The sequence below is a fragment of the Chaetodon trifascialis genome, chromosome 7 (genome assembly GCF_039877785.1).
Source record: "Chaetodon trifascialis isolate fChaTrf1 chromosome 7, fChaTrf1.hap1, whole genome shotgun sequence".
Lineage (NCBI taxonomy): Eukaryota > Metazoa > Chordata > Actinopteri > Chaetodontiformes > Chaetodontidae > Chaetodon > Chaetodon trifascialis.
The window spans coordinates 10422108-10443615 of NC_092062.1; positions in this window are offsets into that span (position 1 = coordinate 10422108).

Consider the following 21508-nt stretch of genomic DNA (forward strand, 5'->3'; position numbering starts at 1 on the left):
GGATATAATTAACAGTGACCCTTCCTGGCACTCTGTGCTGCCGAGGCCTCTGGTCCATGGATCATACAGCGGATGAATTAGCATGGGTTAGGAATGGGAAAACTAAAATTAAGAAAAGGGAGATAGGCTGAGAGATAGATCTGTGTTGAGCCAGTGGGCTTATCAGCTGATAGGGGCCACAGATGTAGAGGCCAGGTTTCACTGATGAGCCAAAATCCATCATTTACAAACTTCTGCACTTAATATCACACCAAAAACCAAACGCTTTATCGGATACCTGGATGGATTTAAATGAATGTTCCTTCTCTTCCTTTATGTTTGCATCAGCAGCCACATATGCATCCTGAGTGGGCACTGACTATTTTTGCTTATTGATCTTTCAAAGGTCATGACCTTATGGCCCTAATCCATTGTGATGATGTAGACAGATGATTTGGACTGAGATGAATCTAACCTTGCAACATAATAATTTTCCTCCTCACAATATAAAGGCTAATTGAGTCATGTGCTGTGTTTGTAAATGCATCTCACTGCAGAGCTGAAAACTTCGATTTCTATGACACACTGACTTCTCTTTACAAGTCCGTCTGGCAACCGCTCCACCCCTGCACAGGTGGGTCCCATTGCGGTGTGTGTGTGCCTCTTGGTTTTCTGCTGTACTGTTGGCATGATGAGGGTAATTGGAGTGTTGGTCTGGTGAATCAGTGCCAGCCTGGGTGGGCAGATTGCATATGATGATCATGTTCTGACCAGATGGCAAGCTGGCAGAGGGGCTTGAATTGGCGGGGTGTGTATGTTTGCATGTGTGTGTGTGTGCTTGGGAGGGTGGCAATAGTAATTTCTTTTGACAGCTCATTTAGAAACATAAATCATCCCTCAGATACTCATATAACTGACAAAACATGAAAAATAAAGAGAACTTGTGGCTTTTTCCTGTACTTTGAATTTTCTTTATTTTACAATTTCAAAGTACAAACGAAATTTACAAACTCTTGTCACAAAGGGAAATGAGAATTACAGTGACTTAATCTGAATGAATTTGGAGTTTAAATATGATGTCAAAATCAACTAAAATAAAATGTACAACCAAATATATCTTAGATATGCTGCTTGCCCACAAATAGAACAGAGCAGGAAGCATCACAGAGCAGTCTGGGAGACAGTGATTCTGCCAGTGATCAAATCTCAACGATGCCCACCTACGAGGTTTTGCAGTTAAGATAACTGGTGAATCCAACTTTTTACACAAACAAACAAGCCTCGCAGAAAGAAGTAAGAGAGGTTTCGGATAAGACTGTGAAAATGTTCTTGCGGGACGGCAATTGAGTGCTCGGTAAAAGAGATGATGAGAGGTGGTTCCTAAAATCAAGGAACGAATAGCAAATGCATGCAGGGTTTTCTGCACTTTTTTGATATGATTTATATTTCTCCCTCTGCACCAAAACAGTGGACCACTAGCAGACCTCAGTGTGGTGGCCAGTCTCATGTTCTTGTCTAAAATCCAAGCCACTTGGAGATGTATTACTTTCGAAGATGACAAATGGCTCCAGCAAAGTTTTGCACATGCGGCCGGATAAAGTTTATCTTTAGGGCATGTGCAGCTGCCAGCAGCACTTCCAGAAAACTTTAATCTTTCCTTTCAGGGGCTCACTTCCTATTTCTGCGCTGGGGACTTGATGGGAGGCAGACCGGGGGTGTTTTGACACCCGTCTGAGGAAACGATCGCAGTGAGTGGGCCTGCTGCCGCTGCTGTTACAGTGCAGCCTGTCTCCTGTGGTTCCTGCTGGCTGTTTCTCTGTAACTTACTGCCCTGGCTACTTAATTAGAGCTTTAAGTTGGGGGGAAAGAACCCAGTCAGAGCAGGGCGCTTCTCCCAGTCAGCGAGCCATGTGGCTAACCAATGAGAGGAAGGTGGTTTATTGAGAATAATCCATCAGTGTGATCTGATGAGGTGTTGATTAAGCTACAGGGTAGATGATAAGCAGCTTATTAAATGTTCCAGATATGAGCTCCATGTGCAGGCAGATATTACAAGGGGTCGAGTTGCTTGCCCTCACACATCAGCGGGGGCAAACATCATTACAGTGATGCTGTACTGCTGCACACCAAACAAATAAATTAAAAAAGCATGGAGCAAAGCAAACTGGCAACAGTAAACACTATTGATGTGGCCGGCAGATTTCATTACAACACTCTGCTGTTTCAACTAATGACTAACTTCTTCAGCAAAATCTAACATTGTGAGAGCTGCAGCGGTGAGAGAGAGAGAGGGAAGGAGGGAGGGAGCATTGCTGGCGTTGCTGTCAGTAGGGGGCTCAGGCCAAGTGGGAAAACGTCAGCACTGTCAATGGGAAGGAGGGCTTGATGCTGCAATGATAGGCCTCTGTAATGGGCACTTTGAAAGAACAATCAGGGCCTTCTGTGAATCATATAGCCCGGCATGTAATTCATGTTTGCGTCTCTGAATTTGTGCCAGACCATGAGAACAAAAACTATTTGTAGTCTGTAGAAACTAAGCTAAAGGTTATGCATGTCCTTTTATGAGTCGCAGCATCGTGGCTCATGGTCTGACTCATAGCAGATCCTGATGTGTTTTTCTGCTGTTTATTTCATGTTTTTTGCTTGTTTCCTTTAAAGACTCTCTATTTTTATGCAAAGAATTTCCTGTTACATGACTTTGTTGTTTTATTGTCAGATATTTTGTTGCAGCCCACCCCGGGAAGTATCAGTTTCCGAGGCTGTTTATGTGTATTTACAGTTTCATAATGTTATACTGGGAACATTTTGAGCTTGTTAGGGCGGATGTCAAAATGAGCCACCACCTGTGTGTCACTGCCAATGCATCAAATGCTGGCTGGCAAAGGTTGCTTCCTGGTGACATCATAGACCACTGTCAGCACAAAACTGGGATCACCAGGATGTAAGCCAAAGTCCATTTTACTCTATTCTCTTACGTTATGATGTAACTACTTCAGCAGCGGACGGGGAGTATGTGAAAAGATTATAGAGTAGCTCAATAAATGTGAAAAAAATAAATAAATAACCTAAACACTGCGTGTTGCAATTGAGAGTGTGTGAAAGTCACTTAAGGCCAAGCTAGTTGAAACCTAAAAGTATCAGATAGATAAAAGTATTAAACACAAATAGCTATCTGAAAGTATTAAACAGTTGCAAGAAATAGCTAAAGGTCATTGATAAATGGTTGAAAAGTACAGTCACTCTAAGTGGCAAGCAAAGGCAATTATGATTATTATGCATGATTATTGCTTTATATAAATAATACTGTCAAATAACATCCAGTCTAAAATCAGTTCATATGAGCACATTTGGATGAATGGTGTTGATGAAGGGGTGCTCGAGTTAATCTGCTTTTAGCACACTGCATGGCATGGTCCGGCGGCGTACGACACATGAATCCAAGCAGTTCATGTCACAATATATCTGGCAACAACGCGACAAAAGATGGAGGACGATGATTAATAATAGATCTTTCTTCCCATCCTGTCTTCAGCGTGCTTCACCTTAAGGAAAGAAAAAGATAAATCTCTATTGCTTAACCCCCCTGCTCCTCCTACCAGATTAAAAATTCATAAGATATATTGAATTGGTGCGGAAATCCCAAAATATATGCAATTTGATCAAGTGGGGATTAAAAGTGTCATTGTGCTTGTCAATAAGGGTTGGCGGCAACGTGGCAGTATCGCATTGACTCCTGTGTATTAATACTCAGTGTCCTATTGGGCCATCAGGTGATTGTTTGGAATGTAAATGATGCAGCTGATGGCTCTGGTGACTGATGGCTTAAATTCCAATTAATCAATTGCTTCATCAGTTTCCCTAATTCAGATCAAATATCTCCTGAGTGCACACTCTTCTTTCAGTGGTATTAGAAGAAATAAATGCTCTGGAAGTAATTTTCATCAATCTCGTGTACATGCCAATATCCCTCACAAGCCCAGTCCAGGTTGAGGACTTAATGTCTTAAGTGTGTGTATGTGTGACTGTGTGTGTGTAGCAGAGGGATTTGCATATTTGAGAGGGATGTAGGCAGCAAAATACGACTACATTACTATATGTGCTCCTTTAATTATTTTACTTTAGGGGTATTAGTTATTTTACATATCTTTAACTGGCTTCACACATACAGTGTCTTTAGTTGTATGATGATGATGATGGTGATAAAATGGCCTTTCATGTATATAAGATATTCCACCGCTCCATAAGGTGGTTATGACAGGTCATAAGATCCCACCTATAAGGAAACCAACCAAGCGCGTTAAATGAACCTGACGTGAGCCGACCTTTTGTCCAGCACGCCTACACATATCATCACATCTCAAAACCCAAGCTGCCACGGAAAGCCTCACTGTACGATAAGCCTTGTCAATTATACAAAATAAAATCAACTATTCATAAGTAGGCTGTAATAGGATATTGGCTGACAGATTTAATAATTCAGTTTTGCTGGGGCTTAACTGGTATTAGTTTGTAGCTAATGGTCGCCTTTGTAAAAAATTCATTGAAGACAATGCTGGAGTGAGAAGATACACATAATTATGCCTACTTCATTTACTTTAGCCTCCCTGCAATTTAAAAGCGACTTCTAAAGAGTCCTCGACTGTTTAAGCATGCAGAAGCAAAGGTACTGTAATTTGATTTATGAATTTGATCCCACCACCCCCTAATTTAATTCATCAATGTTTCAGAAGGAGCAATTATGCATTGTGCTACAGCTCTTCATAGCTCCATTATCCAGCCTGAATATCTTTGTCAGAGGGTGTGTAATGGTATTACTACATATTCCATAATGGCTAGACAGGGCCTTGTCCCTCACATCCATTATTAGCATGTCCTTCTCCTTAAATTGAACGTCTTTTTTTGAATAATAGCTTTTGACAACAGCAGATAACAAGGACATGACTGAAGTTTAAGCGGCTGTGCAGAGATACGCTACGCACTCAAGGACCTGGACAAGTATGTTTTGTATTGTTTTTTCTGATCTTTTGTTTCATGCTAAGAACAAATATGCCATTTGCCAAACTAAAAGCCTTGTTTGATGTGGCCTCTGCCTGCTGGCGTACGGTCTGCAGTGAGTATGCATAATGTCAGTGATCCATTTCACATAGGGTTTTAATTTGCTCATAGTGGAATAATGGCAACCAAAGTGTTTTAATCTAATTAAAACTGAATTCCTGCACACATGGGATAAGAGCAAAATTAAAACATTTTCATGAGAATGACTCCATTCAATCATTTCCTTTCATTTGTGAGGCTGTAAGAGTGTTTGCTTGTGACCTCTTTGCATTCGCATCTGCAACAAGAAAGAGCTTAATGGTGAGGAAAACACAGTTTTGTTTGCACTACATGGTGTGAATTATCTGGGCATGAGTGTGTGGCCAACCAAAAGTAGCTATCAGACCTCTGAGAACATGCAGCAACGCAACCCCCCCCAGCACACACGTGCACACACACATACTGCCCCACCACCTCCACCACCCCTCAACAAACGCTCAGCGGTCGTGAACTACATCGATCTGGGGTATAATTCTCTATGAAATTGATGGATGAGGGCAGCCATTGACAGAAAGGGTAAAGACCACTTTGAGATGTCCCCTGTGAATAAGTATGATGGAAAATAGATTGTTGAAGAAGATTTATGTTTGTTCTCCACTGCCACAGGAGAGGGCCACGCTCCTCACACACCAACCGCCTGCACCCACCCACCCCAGCTCTGACCAATCAAACATGTCATGTGGTCAGATTAAGCTGACTGGCTCTATTCAAACGCCAGCTTCGTGATGATTAGCTTATTCCCAAAATACAAAAGCACAGGAACCACTTTTTTCATTAGGGAATGTCATTTCTTTATTACAGGCATGACAGGACAGTTAATGAGCTGCATAACGCTAAAAACAACCATAAGACACATATAATCATATTTTTGAATTAACAATATTTTCAGTTCTGTTTCCTTAAAATGTCCCCACATGTGTTCCATCAGTGTAGTGTACCACCGAGGTCATGAAATAATTCTGAGGACAATAGTTTTATAGTGAACAAACACAATTAAGGGGCAAAATATGTAAAGAAAACTTGAAGTCTTAAGTTTTGTTAACATAGAAGAAAGTCCGTTCAAATTGCTCATGGACTGAGAATGCACCTGCAGAACTGATCATTTTAGTAAAGTAATGCATTTCACTGAGAAGAAAGGCATTCACAAGCTGAGCTTAGTGACAGTGTGTACAGTATGTCTAGCTCCTGTCCTGGCTCCTCTGTGGCATAGTATTGTTTGGCTGCCAGCAGTGTAATCAGATAATACCACTGAGAGGTCAAAAGCACTGCAAGCTTTAGCTTCAGATTTCTGTCACCTTTTACAAAAACAACCAAAAGACCTGTTTCAAAAAGTGCCTGCAGCCAGCTGCAGGTACAACTGTAAATGAACTTTGAAAATTGTTTTTCGTTGCACGTTTACCATGAGGTGTGACTTATTATGGGAACCAAACAGAACTTGGAACATGCATCTTTTACTTACAAGAGCAAGGCTCTGTGTTGGTGTGCTGGTCAGCTCATCAGCTCTGCGGTCCAACAACTTTTGGATGGATGACCATCATTTTTTTTCACAGACCTTCATTGTCTGCCTGCTGACTTGATTTTACCTCGAGTAGGAAGTTTCAGGTTGACATTTTTTAAATGTCTTGACAGCTGAGCTTTGTGTTCAGTGCTAATTAGCAAATGTTAACATGCTAACATGCTAAACTGACATAAACATTGGGCCCATTCCATACTTCCCACTACATACTCAATATTTGTATCGTTATTTGATCGTTCAACATACTTTTGCACAAATAAATAATAGCATCTTTTCAAACATACTGATCAGCGCATGCCACTTTCTGAGAGCCTCCATGGAGACGCGTCACCGATGTAACCCATGCCAACCAACCTCACTTCAATAGTATGTTAGTATGGCATTTCAGATGCACCCATTATCCTCTAAACATACGCAACTGTCTTTGTGAGCATGTTGGCATAATGAAGCTAACATTTAGCTAGTACAGCCTCACAGTCGAAAGGCTGTAGACTGTTCGTCTGGTTTAACAGCAGTGTGCAATGCTGTTTTTGATCCATGTAATCAGTTTATCTCAAAGAATTTCAATTGAATCAACATAAGATATATTACTGATAAAATAGGTCATTGATATTATTGTCCACTTCAGCTGCAGTCCTCGGCATCTTCTATAAAACAATTGGGTTGTTTGTTGCACTGTAAGAGAATAAAGTCCTGCATAAAGGACATGAAGTGTGCACGAGCAGCCCTGGCACACCATGCGCTGCAATAGAGGCATCAACCTGGTGACAGTCAGTTCTATTGCATTCAGTAGTTTGTTGTTGTATTTTGTAGCCATTCAGCATTTGCAACAACTTAATGCTACTGCAGCCTTTTTCAATAAAACCTCCTCCAACATCCCCATTACATCATCTTTTCGTGGGGAAAGTAAGTTTTATGGAAACGTTAAACATTAATGTCAACATTCCTCAGTGTTCTGAATGGAATCTGTACAACACTGTTCAACATGCACCTTAACTTGCATTGAGTTTGCACGGGACATTTTTACTTTAACTTTTAATTCTTTGCTTGCTGTGCTTTTGGATTACTTATTGCATGCCCTTCAAATTTGTGGAATATGCTGGAATTTGTGAATCTCCCTTGGGAATGAATATCTATCTATCTATCTATCTATCTATCTATCTATCTATCTATCTATCTATCTATCTATCTATCTATCTATCTATCTATCTATCTACATCACATCATCTGTGCTGATCATTTCATTCATTTCATTTCCCTCAAAGGTTGTGACACTGTTCTTATTTTAAGGAACCAGCAGTGCACGTTTCCAAAGCATCCTTTCTCTAATCAAGCTGTAGTCAGAGGGTCAGAGGGAAATCTAGCACAAGCATGATGTCCATGTTTAACCTTTTGGTGTCATGATCAGCGTCTTGTGTGGGCTCTGCCTGTAGCCCCTTCCCATGATGCTCTGCTGGTAGGGGTCCTCTCCTTGTGTAGCCTTTATTTACATGATCCTCTTATGAAAACATCACCTTTGGCTTCCCAGAGGGTTGAAACAGGATAAAACTAGTATCAATTAGGCCAAGAAAAAACTCTTCCTACAAGCAAAGGATCCAAAACTTCAGACCTCAGTGGGTCTTGCTTTCATCGGGTTCCCAGAGGGCAAAGAGGTCTCTCCTTTGTTTATGTTTGATTTGGCAGCCATTGCCAAGCATCATTTGTTGTCAGCACTATATGGGGACAAAGAGGAGTTTACCTTCATTTTTTAGTTTAGTTTTAGTTTGCAGCAATGAGTTCAGCTTCCTCTCATGATATGCAGAAGTACAGCAAGACCTTGAATGACAAAACATCAAAAATATTGACAGAAAATTGACTCTGTCAAGCACACACAGGACCAATTTCCATAATGCGTGACCTAATCACTGATGAGGTCACAGTGGATGCTAAAAGGGCTGTGTGTCTGCATGACCCGGACTAGTAATCCAATGTATTGAAAAGCATTGAAGAGTGTGAATAGGAAGAGGTGTTTGATTCCTTGTATGAATATGCTGTTTGATCAGCACAATCACTTTGTCACAGATATGTTCAGAACAGGCAATGAATATTTCTAAAATATTTCCTAAAATGTCTCTATGGCTCTGACTATGACTCATGCTATATTACAAATGTGCGTGTGTGTGTGTGTTCTTGAATGCTATATTTAGCATGACCACATGACATTAGAGTGATAGAAAGATGAGGAAACTATTTCTAACTCTCAATGTTTCTTTGTTTGTAATCGTTTAGAGGACCTTTCTTAGCTTTGGAACACTGACATCATTTTAAGGCTACATTAAGGATTGATATTAATAATACTAACCCTGACCCTTATTTGATCAGGTAAAGCAGTGTGTTAGCAAACAGTTACCTATTAACAGCCACTGATGGAGATTAGAATTCATTTGGAGCTGTATTTACGGCCACCTGGTGAACATAAGACCAATATTTCACTCTCCTTTTAGCTCTGTTTTAGTCTACACCAACACCTGTGGGTAACATCTGTCTCTGCAGCAGCTACATGCTGCATTATGCTCACCAGCTGGCCACTAACTTGGTTTGTCCGCCAAGTAGTATACAGTGAGTTCATTCAAATCAAAGTCACATCAGATTTATACATAACCGACTCAATGTCATAAAAATGATTCATCGATGCCCACCCACAGATATCCAGAGAAAGAGACAGACAGACAGGTGGAGAGATGGAGGCACAGGCTGGCCTGAGAGAGACCGGTAGCTTGCTTTTGAAAGATGGCACAGTTATGATACATCTTATATGATCTGGCAGTTTGTTCCAGAGTGGGCCCATAGTAATTGAAAGCATCTTCATCAGATTCACTTCTGATCATGGGCACAATTAGGAGACAACTAGTTAGTTACAACTATTTTTTTGTTTTGTTTTGTTTTGTTTTGTTTTCTTTTGTTTTGTTTTGTTTTCTTTTGTTTTCTTTTGTTTTGTCACTGCAAAGCAACACAACAGCAAGATGTTGCACCATGTCAGTCTCAGTTTTGTGTACATCTGTTTCCCCACGAGATCACATGAGAGGGATCACGTGAGGTGATGCATTGCTCCCTTTAGCACAACAATCTTAATATGTAGTATGTGATGCGCCATTACTTTCAAATCTTGTAGAGTGTGCATGTTTGAAATTAGAGAGAAGAACATCTGTGAAGTTTCTCTTTATGTGTGTGATGCAAACCAATTTGAGAATTGGTTCAGATTAAACCCCTCTAGTCTGAGCCCTGCTTTGACTAATATATGAGAAGAATGGCTCCAAAATCTACTCCGTGCCTCTGTCATATGTCTGTCTGGTGTGCATGGTGTCATCATGGTCCGCAGTCGGAGGAAGGATTCAAATTAACACAGGATTTCCACACAGAAGACCGATGTTCATGTTCCACGTGAAGCCGAAAATCAGAGTAGACTTATTTTATCTCATGCAACTCTCTTAAGATGCATAACGAATGTAACAGTAATGTGTATGACCCAAAGCATGACCTTTTCTTAAACTTAAAGAAGGGATTTTGGTGTCTAAGTTTTTGAGAGTTTGTTTCAGGGCTCAGGTTGGAGAACAGCTATAATGACAGTCCTCAGAAGTATAGTGATACACTTGTGTGTGCAGCTCCCCGTGGTGACCTGTCACCTGTTTGATTTCATGCTGCTAAGAGATGAACGGGACAGTGAGGATGTCCGCGTGGTGAAACGAGCTGGCACACGCGCCCGTCATCTTATGCAAAGGTGTAACCTGAGCCTTCATAAGACACCAGCACTGAAAAAAGAACGAGCATCCTTATACCGAAGGACCTTTATATCTCTCTTCACGAAGAGATGACACCGCCAAGATCTGCGCCACAGAGTTTGTTGTCTTCCCGAAGCACTTAATGTGATCAGAGAATTAAAATTTCAGCGAGTCATTTAATGATAGCTTGGGCCAAAGCGCCTGCAACTCCAAGCTAGGGTTTCCCGCAGTTCTGCAGTCATATCTCTGGCATCCCAAGCCCTCTCATTTTGTTCGTGCTGAGTACATTACAGCCCTCACTCGCTCCCTGTCCCTGTTTAATGTGATCAGATAGATTTATTATGGGCCATGAGGTCATTGGGATTTTCTGTAATTGGAGTCAGGCTGAATTGTATTAACAGGTCCACAACACTGTAAAGAAGAAGCATTTATATTTAATTACTTTTATTGAGCCCCTGCTCATTTTATTTGTAATGAAACACATGTTGTGATTGAGGGCAGAATGAAATTATATTTAAATAAGAAGAGCAAATGTTGCCCTTGAACTGACAGGGTGGGTTCACGATATCTCTTTTTATGTCTTTCCTTTTTAATACAGATGCAGAGAGCACTCTGGGAATCTTGTAAATATGTAAATACAGACATTACAAGGACATTTTTCGAGGATATTTTAACGGCTTAAATCCAAGGATTAGCTGGCATCTCTTGCTCGCTTTTTTCTCCTCTTTCTTTTCTTTTTTGTTCTTTGAAAATTTATCTGCTGCTCAAGTGAGCGAAGGACTTCTCAGTTACACTTGAATGAATGGAGCATATCAGAGTAGCAACACTTTGATGAGCGTTTTATGTATTTCAAGGGATTAGTGTTGAGAGACTTGGAATGCTCAAAAACAACCGAAAATGGGATAAATTAGCAGTTTCTCTCTTGTTCATTTTTTTTAATCCTCTGCAGTGGGTCTGTATGCTTTGGAAGCCGGCCAGTGTATGTGTACAACTATGAGACATCAGTGTCAGCAGCACTTTTGGCATGCGTGTCTGTGTGTGTGTGTGTGTGTGTGTGTGTGAGAATTTCTCTGTGTGTATGTGTGTTAGCATGTCTGTATCTGTGTGTCTGGGCTGTAGATGCTTTGTCTCGTTAATGAGAGGCGTTCAGGGCCTCCACGGGGGCCTGTGGAAGATAATCTTCTCCTGTTTTGCTATGAAAGCTCTTCTCAACGTAACCGAAGAAACTAACTCAAATGGCGGAGGGCTCGGTTGAATAATTCAGCATTTACAATCAATTTTGGTCCCCACCTCATCTCGACACCTCTTCGGACCACAGGGCCTGCAGGCTCATCATGGGAATGTTGACAATTCCCCGTACAATGCACTCTGTGGCCCTGTGGCAACATGAGAGGCTATGGGAGCATGGATTTTTCTGTGAGTTTGCAACTTAGTATGCTGAATTATTAAACCCCCCCAGATGCTGTTTTATTGTAGAGTAAGAGCATGTGATTTTTTTTTTTTCTCCAGGCTCCAAAGAAATTTACAGGGCTTGTTTTTCCTGAAGCTCACCGTTGTGTTGGTGTCAGGTAAAAATTGGATACATGGCAGATTTGGTCTGTCCATAAATACAGTTATCTGACTCTATATTGTAGAAAATAACCAAGTACATTACTCAAGCACTGTATACTTAAGAAAAAATGGAGGTACCTGTACTTTAATTGAATATTGTTTATCAATATTTTATACCACTCTGTATATCTACTATACATCTACATATCATACTGATTAATCAACCACATTTATTTTACAACTATTGTTCATTTTCAGTTCAATTTTAGACACAAAACAAATCATCACACAACACATGATTTATTGTCACAGATTAAACCACTAAACACCTGATTTGACTGCTGCCTGATGAGCACATTTCCTACATTAAGTACATTTTGCTGATAAAAATGCATGCAATAAGAAGAGTAATAATCATATAGATAGACAGATCCCTAAAGTCTTCATAACGATTTAACAGGGGTGGAAAGTAACTGAGTACATCACAGTACACTCAGAACTTTACTTAAGTACAATTTTGAGGTACTTGTACTTAACTTTCGCTCTTTTACTCCACTATTGTGGAACTACTGTTTATACACATGATATACATGACAGCTTTATTTACCAGATATCATGATTCTACATACTTTGCAAAACACATGATCAGCATATGAAATATGATGCATAGATAACACCTCAACCAGCTGCAACAATAAAATGCAGTTTACACAGTAATCCACCGAGAATAAACAATTTGCTTCCTGATGATTACACTTTTGATACTTGTGCACATTTTACTGCTGATACTTTTACTGTTTTTGAAGGAGGGGATTTTACCTGCAAAGGTATCATATTTTATAATGTGGTTTTGCTGCTTTTATATAAACAAAATATCTCAATGCTCCTCCCACCGCTGTCATATAATACTTAAAACTGAACAGGTTTCTGAGTGATAAAATCTTAAGATTACATGACTATGTTACACAAATGTAACACACCTCTTTGTTCAGCCATAAACACATATGTTATATACAGAGGCTAATAGATATATGTGCAAATGTGTGCTGAGAGTTTGTTGGTCTGAGGGCCTCAGCTTTCCAAAGTATGTATTGGCTGTGATGAAGTAAGGAGATGGGGGTGTTGTGGTGCAGCAGGCAGCTATGTTCTCTTGTACAATAAGATGCAGTATAATAGTCCATGGATTACCTCAATTGCAGGTGATAACAGACAGGCAGCGGAGCGCACAGGCTGATACAGGACACCCACTCCTGTGTGGGAAGCCGTATGAATTATTTCTTGTTTCCCCGCAGACTGTCTATGGGGGCTGGGGGCCAGTGATGGGTGGGAGGAGGTGTGTGTGTGTGTGTGGGGGGGGGTGGATGTCAATGCTATGACTCAGATTGACATTACAGGTATGGTGGGTGGAGTGCATCCAGGGGAACTTCTCTGAGTCATAGTTGTTACTTTACACTTTGCATTGAGTTCTTATAATGTTTGATCCCCAAATGTTATTGATGTGATAAATCTTGAGTCTTTCTGATGAATAAAATATGATAAAAATGTTCTATGTTTTGGGTTGTTTTTTTTTTTGTTTTTTGTTTTTTGTTTCAATCTGCTGGTTGAGGGTGAGGTAGAGCTTAGCCCGTTCCTGCATGTCACCATCCGTCAAATGCTTGCTGGGAAGTGTTATGTGTGAGTACGTGTGTGTGTGTGTCAGTGAGCGTGTCAGTCACAGATACCGTATCAAGCAGGAGGCCGTAGCTCCGCTCAGTGCAACGCAGTATGCAGGATTCTTTGTCAATGGTGGAATCATGGAGGAAGGTGATACCTGGCTTAAGCATGATTAAATTGACACCCCATAGAGTGTCTCAGATACGTTTTTGTGCCCTTGATACTGTGGCGGCAGCTTATTCAACGCTGTCTCGCGTTCAGTCTCACCTGTCATGCTGACATCATTGCATTGCAATTACAGTGAGTGAGAGGAAGAATGCATTAGGCCAGAGTGGTGGGAAGAGGATCAAGGCAATGTTATCTCTTTGTCTCCCGGCTGATCTGTCTTTCTACTGCCTTTGATTTTCAGGAGTGCCAACATCAACCCAGGACTCCCTTTTTTGTGTACAAATTATAATGTAAAAAATTGCAGCCACCACCAAAAGCTGGATCAAAAAGGTGACGGAAGAATACTTGGGTGTGTTTTTCCTGACAGTTGGAGACAGAACTACCTCATCTTCCCCTAAAATGAATTCAAATCTCTTTCCATACAGTAAGCACACGCCTACTGTGTGCATGGCAGCCTTCCAAAAAGTATTCATCGTCACAGTCATCTGTGGACGTCCGAAAGACAAAAAGAGTAACTTCCTGAACATCTGCTCCCAAGATCAGAGCTCCCTGAGACTATTTTGGTGTTTGCCGTTGCTCAGAGGTCTGGAGTTCATGCTCTGTGGCATATTTATTATTTACATATTCAGATGCAGACAGTATTTATTTTCTCTTTGTTCCAGCAAATGTCCCACATTTCTGTCAGGGCACGTGTTTCCCCCTCAGTGTAACTGCTTGATGACACTGACTTTCAGTGTGACTTTTTTTTTAGAAATCGTTCTACATTGTAGTTTTGTGAGGCTTTTAAGATAAGTGGGTGACTTCTTAAAATCAGACCAAGTGTTGGGTATTAAATGAGAGAGAGAGAGAGAGAGAGAGAGAGAGAGAGAGAGAGAGAGAGAGAGAGTGAAGAGGAGTCACAAAGAGACGCTTTGTTTATGGCCGTCTCTCTTGGCCACACGCAGGGCTTAGCAAGAGAGCATTTCCTGTACTGATTCATTCTCCACTCCATCATTTGTGTCTGTTAACAAAGGGAATCAAACACGTCTGTGGTTGCATGCATGCATTATTTTTCACTGACATTCTCATGTTGCAGCATTAGTGTGGTCTGTTCTTTTTAATGTCACCAGTTACTGTATGAATTACCCAGTACCATACAGCAGGAAGTTAAAGGAGAAGGAGGTACACTGCAACTACATAGTAATAATAATGGTCGTCAAGGTTGATCAGTGAATCTGATCTATACTCGTCCAAAAAACATTTAAAGCAACTGCACATCGTGTTTCGATGCAGTGCAGTGTTTGAATGACAGTGGGGATGTGTGTATTTACTGAAAACTGAACCTAGGCCAGTCCCCAGGTAGTTAAGTGAGTGCCTCAAACTCACAATAACATAAAACTCAAGTCAATTCACAGAATTAACACTTATCTAATATAAACAGTGACAAAAATGGCAGCTATTGTATTTTAAGATGTGTATTATCTTATCTTAGTTTACATAGTGCTCACTTATTAAGTCTTTCTAAATCTAGCTGTGTGCAATCAAACAACCACACATTACAGAAAACCTGAGTAGTATTATTATGTTATTATTGAAATAGAAGTTCTGTGTGCTTCTGTCTTAATGTGGAGTTTGCTGTTTGCATTGCATTTAATGGGAACTTGGAGGTGACTATGCACCTAGTGTGGTACTGTAGGTGGGGGGGTCATTAGTGGCCCCTACAGCATATTTTGGCCTGAGGCCCCTAACTGGTTAATTTGCCCATGTTGAGTATTGAATTGTTTTGATAAACAGTTTTAAAAACAAACTAAATTGAAAGCAAAAGCAATGAAAATACATCCAAATAATCTTTAAGGGAAAGTCTGGAAGAAGTTGGTCAATTCAGTAAGTACATAAATTGATTCTGAGTTGAAGTAACATAAAAGATTATCCTGATTCAGCATCTTGATATCCTCAGAAAGGCTGATCCTGAGAACCAGCAGATTGTAATGTAGAGTGAATGAAGCTTTTTGACCTCCTTCCGTTAACTTTTTCAGTTTTAAAAGCATTATTTCGACTCATTTTGATAGGATCCTCAGCTCAAGATCTTCTATTTTCATTAAGATAGACAGCTTTTACTGTTGTTGACAGATTATATTGCTAGTTACAAATCCCCTGCTTGACGCAGTATTGGTGAGTATGTTATAATCAGGGGATGCCAGAGAGTTTGATGGACACTGTGGGCAGGATATCCCAGCCCTGAAGCTCATTTTGAGGACATGTAAATATGCTCATTTGCAGAGGGTGGAAGAGTAATAAAACATGTGGGCCATCCTTTCACCAGAGCCTAGTTACGCTTGGCTCTGCCTCTGTGTTTGGGCCCAGCAGGCAGTGTGTCACAGCAGCCTCTCTGTGTGTGGCCTCGTTGTTTTGTCATCATTTCTTATGTGTTTAGGAATCGTCGGCAACAATCTGACCGCAGCGTGTCGTCTTGTGAGTTGAATGTGGAGAAAGCGCACACGTGGCCTGGGTGTCCCCTGCTCCGTTCAGCTGTAAACAAATGCGAACGCACAAATACAAAGATACACACGAATGTAAACACGCACACATACGCACATGCACTCTGGGTTGCCGTTTCCTCAGCTGATTTATGAAGCCATAAAGATATAATTGCTTTGGTTACATATGGAGGATCAGAAGTGCCACATGCAGAGAGTTGTAGCTGTCCCGGTGTCAGCTGCTGCCCTCTGTGCTGCAGTTGTCCTCGAGCAATTGAGGGGTACACCTGAGCCGTTTTCCATATGATGCCAGCATCGGCAACGGGGGGGGGGGGGGGGGGGGGGGGGGGGGAGCACCAGGACATGGGCGGCTGTCTTGCTAATGGGACACTTAGACGTCTGGGCTTATGTCATTCAGTCCCAGCGCGCTGCATCCAATCGCCCCCCTATCGCTGGGATCCAGCTCCACGGCGATCGATCTGCGGCTAGCCTCCTCCACCCCGGCGGTCATGGCTCAGGCAACCGGAGCTGTCAGGGTCCTGAGGCATTCCTCTCACCGTCTACCTCCCCCAGCCCCAACACACACGCACACACACATACATGCAGAACTGTCCCACTGCCCCTGCAACTCCTGGCCTGACCTTGATCTGCCTCTGGAGAGCCCAGCAGGAGCACTTTGTAGTTGCATTCTGAGTACACAGACAGAAGTGTAACAACTCTGATGAAAGAAGAGAGAGAAGCGGGCCAAATGAATTCCAAAGTCATGCTAAAGATCAGCTCTGCTCATGCAACTGGCAATGTAATGATGAAACAAAACAGCAGTTTGCTCTGACCACCAGCTGATGGACATTATATGACAAGCAACCATAAAAATTCAGAAACACCCAGGAAGCATTACTCATTGATTACCTATTGTACTGACTCTAAACTCTAGTCTCAAGATCTGATATAGCTGCCAAAAGTAAATGACATTAACACTAAGACTCACCACCTGTCAATCAAGTTTGGACAGCATTTTGACACTTCTTTTTTAGTCATGCAAGCCGCATTGAGTGTAGGAATGACAATGTCAGTCACTCCACCACTCTGCTCCAGAGTGAAATATCTCAACAACTGGCAAGTAGATGCCATGAAATTTGGAACAGATATTCATGGTGCTGAGAGAAAGAATCCTAATGACTTTAGTGGTCTCCTGACTTTTCCTCTAGCGCACCATAAGGTTCACATTTGTGGTTTTGAGTGAAAAATCTTGACAGCTATCAGATTTGCCACTCATGTCCCGCTCAGGGTGAATTGCAATGACTTTTGTAACACCTTAACTTTGCCTTTAACACCATCATCTGATCAGAAACTAGATTTGTGTAATGCTGCGTACTATGGTGCAAAACTATCAGCCTCAGCTGTGCTTTGTGTTTAGTGCTAATCAGGAGATGATAGAATACTAACAGGTTAAATATATATGGAAAATTATACCTGCTATCGGCATGTTAGCACTGTCACTGTGAGCATGTTGCCATGCTTGTATTAGCATTTAGCTCAAACTACAGCTGTACCTATACACCCTCACCGAGCTGCCAACATGGCTGTAGACTCTCAGTCTTGTCATAATGTCTGTCTATGAGGATTTTTAAAGGTAAGGCGCCATTTCTTTTTATCAGCCAGCACTCAGCATGCAAACAGCATCAACTTCAATTTATTCAAAACAACTTGGAGAAAACTATCAGAGTCCAGTGTTAAGAATAAGACCGAAAAAAAAAAAAAAAAAATAGAATACAACCCTACATCCAACTAAATGGAGCTCATTCATCTACTACTAATTTGCTTCGCCCGATATGTTTGGAGGAAGCGTACCGTTATTGCCAGCCTGTTCAATGGCGACCTTTTTTTTTTTTTTTCTAAATTATGGGAAGTGGGGCATTCTTATATAGGCAGAAAATGAAAGAGATACATGGATCATAAGGTGTAAACAATAAACAGGTCTAAACACATGATGTTTAGTTGCTCAGAGTGCATCAGGAAAACAAAATCACTGACAGTGGATGTTTGTAGATATTATCATTATGAATGGTTTGTGAATATCTTTCAGATGCATTCATTATAAACATTTCCTCATTGGGTTGTTAGGAGACTAAGGGTTGCAAAAATCACAAGCAGGCTCCAGGCTGAATCACAGGTGTTATACACATGCCTGTATATGAAAATGCTGTAGGTGATTGACGTATCTATCTATGCTGTCTGTACTGCTGGAAAAATTGTACAGGTCATCTGTCGTGACTCACCGTCTCCTGTTGCCTGGATCTCTTCGCCCCGCTGTGAGGAGGGTGCAGGCCTATAAGCTTATGAGTGGCTCTCCACCACTTCCCATCATTGTCATCTAATATTGATGCTGTGTCTCCTTAGCTAAGCTCCGGCAATCAGGGGCTGATTCGAGATCAGGACGCTGATAGAGATGATAATCTGCATATGCTCTCTCATGAAAATGGACAAGGGCCCTCTTAAAATAACCCCGTTTGTCTGGCTGCATAAACCTTTAGCATAAACAGACAAGAGGCAGATATCTTAAGTGTGACTGGAACAGTGAGGTGATTCCTCAATGCAAACCTGACTCGGGGGTCATTTGCCAGTGCGGGAAATATGAAGAGGAAACGACACCAGAAATTTCGTTCTCACGAATTCAAAACTGAAGCATCAGAGTAGAGCTATTACATTATTTATCAGTTAAAAATATTTTAAATGGGTCTCTCTAAATATTTATATGAAATTGAAACCTTTTCTGTCTCTGCTTCACTTTTCCCTTTTTTCTCCCTCTCACACACAAACACGGGCAGCATTCATAAAACACACTTTGAAATACAGGATGTGAATATCCTGACGTTCTGCAAAACAGTTTGTTTTTGTCTACATGCAATACCAAAAAGCCTATATTCAAAAGAAACGTTTGCAATCACACTATTGCAAGGACGGCGCTGTTTATAAAAAACGAAACACGCACAGAAAGCATGCTGAGTGGCTGGAGGGGGCTTGTTTGCAGTTTGCTTGTATTCTAATATCTCCTTTATGCAAAGCTTTACTGAAACACTGTGTGTGGTCCACTTCGGTCCGGTCTGCAGAGCGGATGGCCGCGGTGGCCGCGTTGTTGTCTTTTTGACTTCATTTTTCAACATTGGCCAGTGTTGCTTATAATAAAACCAGATTATGAAAACATTTTGGAGTCCCGACATGCACTGACAAATTCAAATATCAACAAGGAGATATGACGAAAAGGGCACCCAAAGCGCTCTGCCAATGCTGGTGTAAACAGCATTAGCAAATGAATTGAAGGTTATTGTGACATTATTTGTCTATATTTCATCATTCTATTTTCAGGTTTGTTCTATAAACAGCTGGAATTCCACAGAGTGAACCAAGGTGGGGGTTTCCACGTTATTCTAGTCTCTTCATGTTCCTGCACAGTACATCAGCAGCTCTGGGTATTTAAACATTTCACAACTGAGTTTGATGTACTGATCAAATCAATTCACTGTTAAACTGGATACGTAACTGCTTTGGGGTCAGCTTTAGGGATGCTTTCTTCATTGTGGACACAAAATGACTAAATGAAAAAGCTTCATACATCCAGGTTTTAACCACCTGTTGGAGGTTGCATCACAACGTATCATTCTACACGTTGTCCGCCCCTTCTGATGATGCAGTTTGGGCCTCCCCCCTGCCCTCGACCACCTCTCTGGAGAAGTATCACACTGTTGTGGGTGCTAATCATGTCAAGCGGTTTAGTCTTTCATAAACAACATGTAAAAAATTAGGCCGCACTAACAATCTGGTAATTCAGTAGCGGTTGGCGGACGTTGCTGCTATTCCATTTCAGGCTGGATTATGAATCCGTGTGCAAAGCCGTTGCCCTCTTAATGATGGCCCTGTGATATTACAGCTGCTCACAATTAGCCAGGGCTCCCCCCCAGCCGCCAGAGCTCCCCTACGTAAATAAACGACGGGACGGGGGAGGCTGGGCACAGTAAGCGCTGAAACAACACGGCTGATTTGGACATCTGGTCTGGTAATAGAAACGTCTCTTCCACACTTTGACGTAATGAATAGGGATCAGAGTCCTGCTTTAGAAGCGACTCGTTTGGATGATGGAGACACGGCGAGCTTCATACATCACTGTTTGTTCTCATGTTGAGCGTGTGGATGGGAGGGCTATTCCAGGTCAGAGAGAGAGATGGAGGGGGCTCCAAAGCTGTGATGCTGTCCGAGAAGCATGTGTGGGCTGGACAAAATAATAGAAACATCACATGATAAGGAGATCAGTTTAAAATAAAAACATGACATCACCATAACAACTGAAAGAAGAAGCTAGTTAGTATACTCACTGTATCTACACTATAGACTGTCTCTGCTATAGACCTTGAGTTACATTAGACCTAAATCACAGTCACGAGAACATCACACACTGAGCCATATCAAGCCAAATATTAATAAAAGTATGTCTATTACCTTTAAAAGATGAAAACATTTTGTAATGTAAGTTTCTGAAACATTAAAGGTATATTAAGTCATTGTTGCACTTCTTTAAAGTAGAGGTATTTACAGAAGAAAGATTAAAAAATGAAATGGATGAAAATCAGTGCAACAAAGGCTGAGAGATCCTGATTATAATGTGTGAATCAAGTTCCAAAAGCAGTAGATCCTACATCTTCCATTATGCATGACATCTCATGACATGCATCATCTCATATAGCTTAGACCGGCACGATGTCCAATGAAGTCAGAAAAAACATACTTCAAGTCTCAAGACGATATACTTAGTTTCCACAAGCTGAATAACATGTCTTGTGACAAGTCCGCTGATAAAATCAGTGCGCTGCCCCTTTAAGCACCTAACAGAGCTACAACAAAGCCAAAGTTTTGGTCATTGCACGTGCGCTGGCCAGGAAAACTCCAAAATCTTAAAGGCCAGGACAGCCTCACTGGATATAAAGCTCTCAACGTTTCCATCTCTAACTGTTCAGCATGGAAGTGGATATATAATCTAATGAACTACTGGTGTTCATTAGGTCTGATGAGTGCTCCTCTGCATCATAATGGCTGTATAATGGCAGAGGAGTACAAGTCCATTCCACAGGACCAAGAGCACCCTAGGGTACAACCAGTGTTCCCCCATGATGTGTGCATTTTCCTTGATGGCAATGCCCTTATATACTGTAACCTACACTGCAAAAGGACTCAGATGTGATAGTTACACAAATATTTGCAATTGTGAAGCACTGAATTAGAATATTTTGGTAAATAAAGAGTGAAAAAAGGAGTGTCACAGGAATAAAATGCATTTCTGT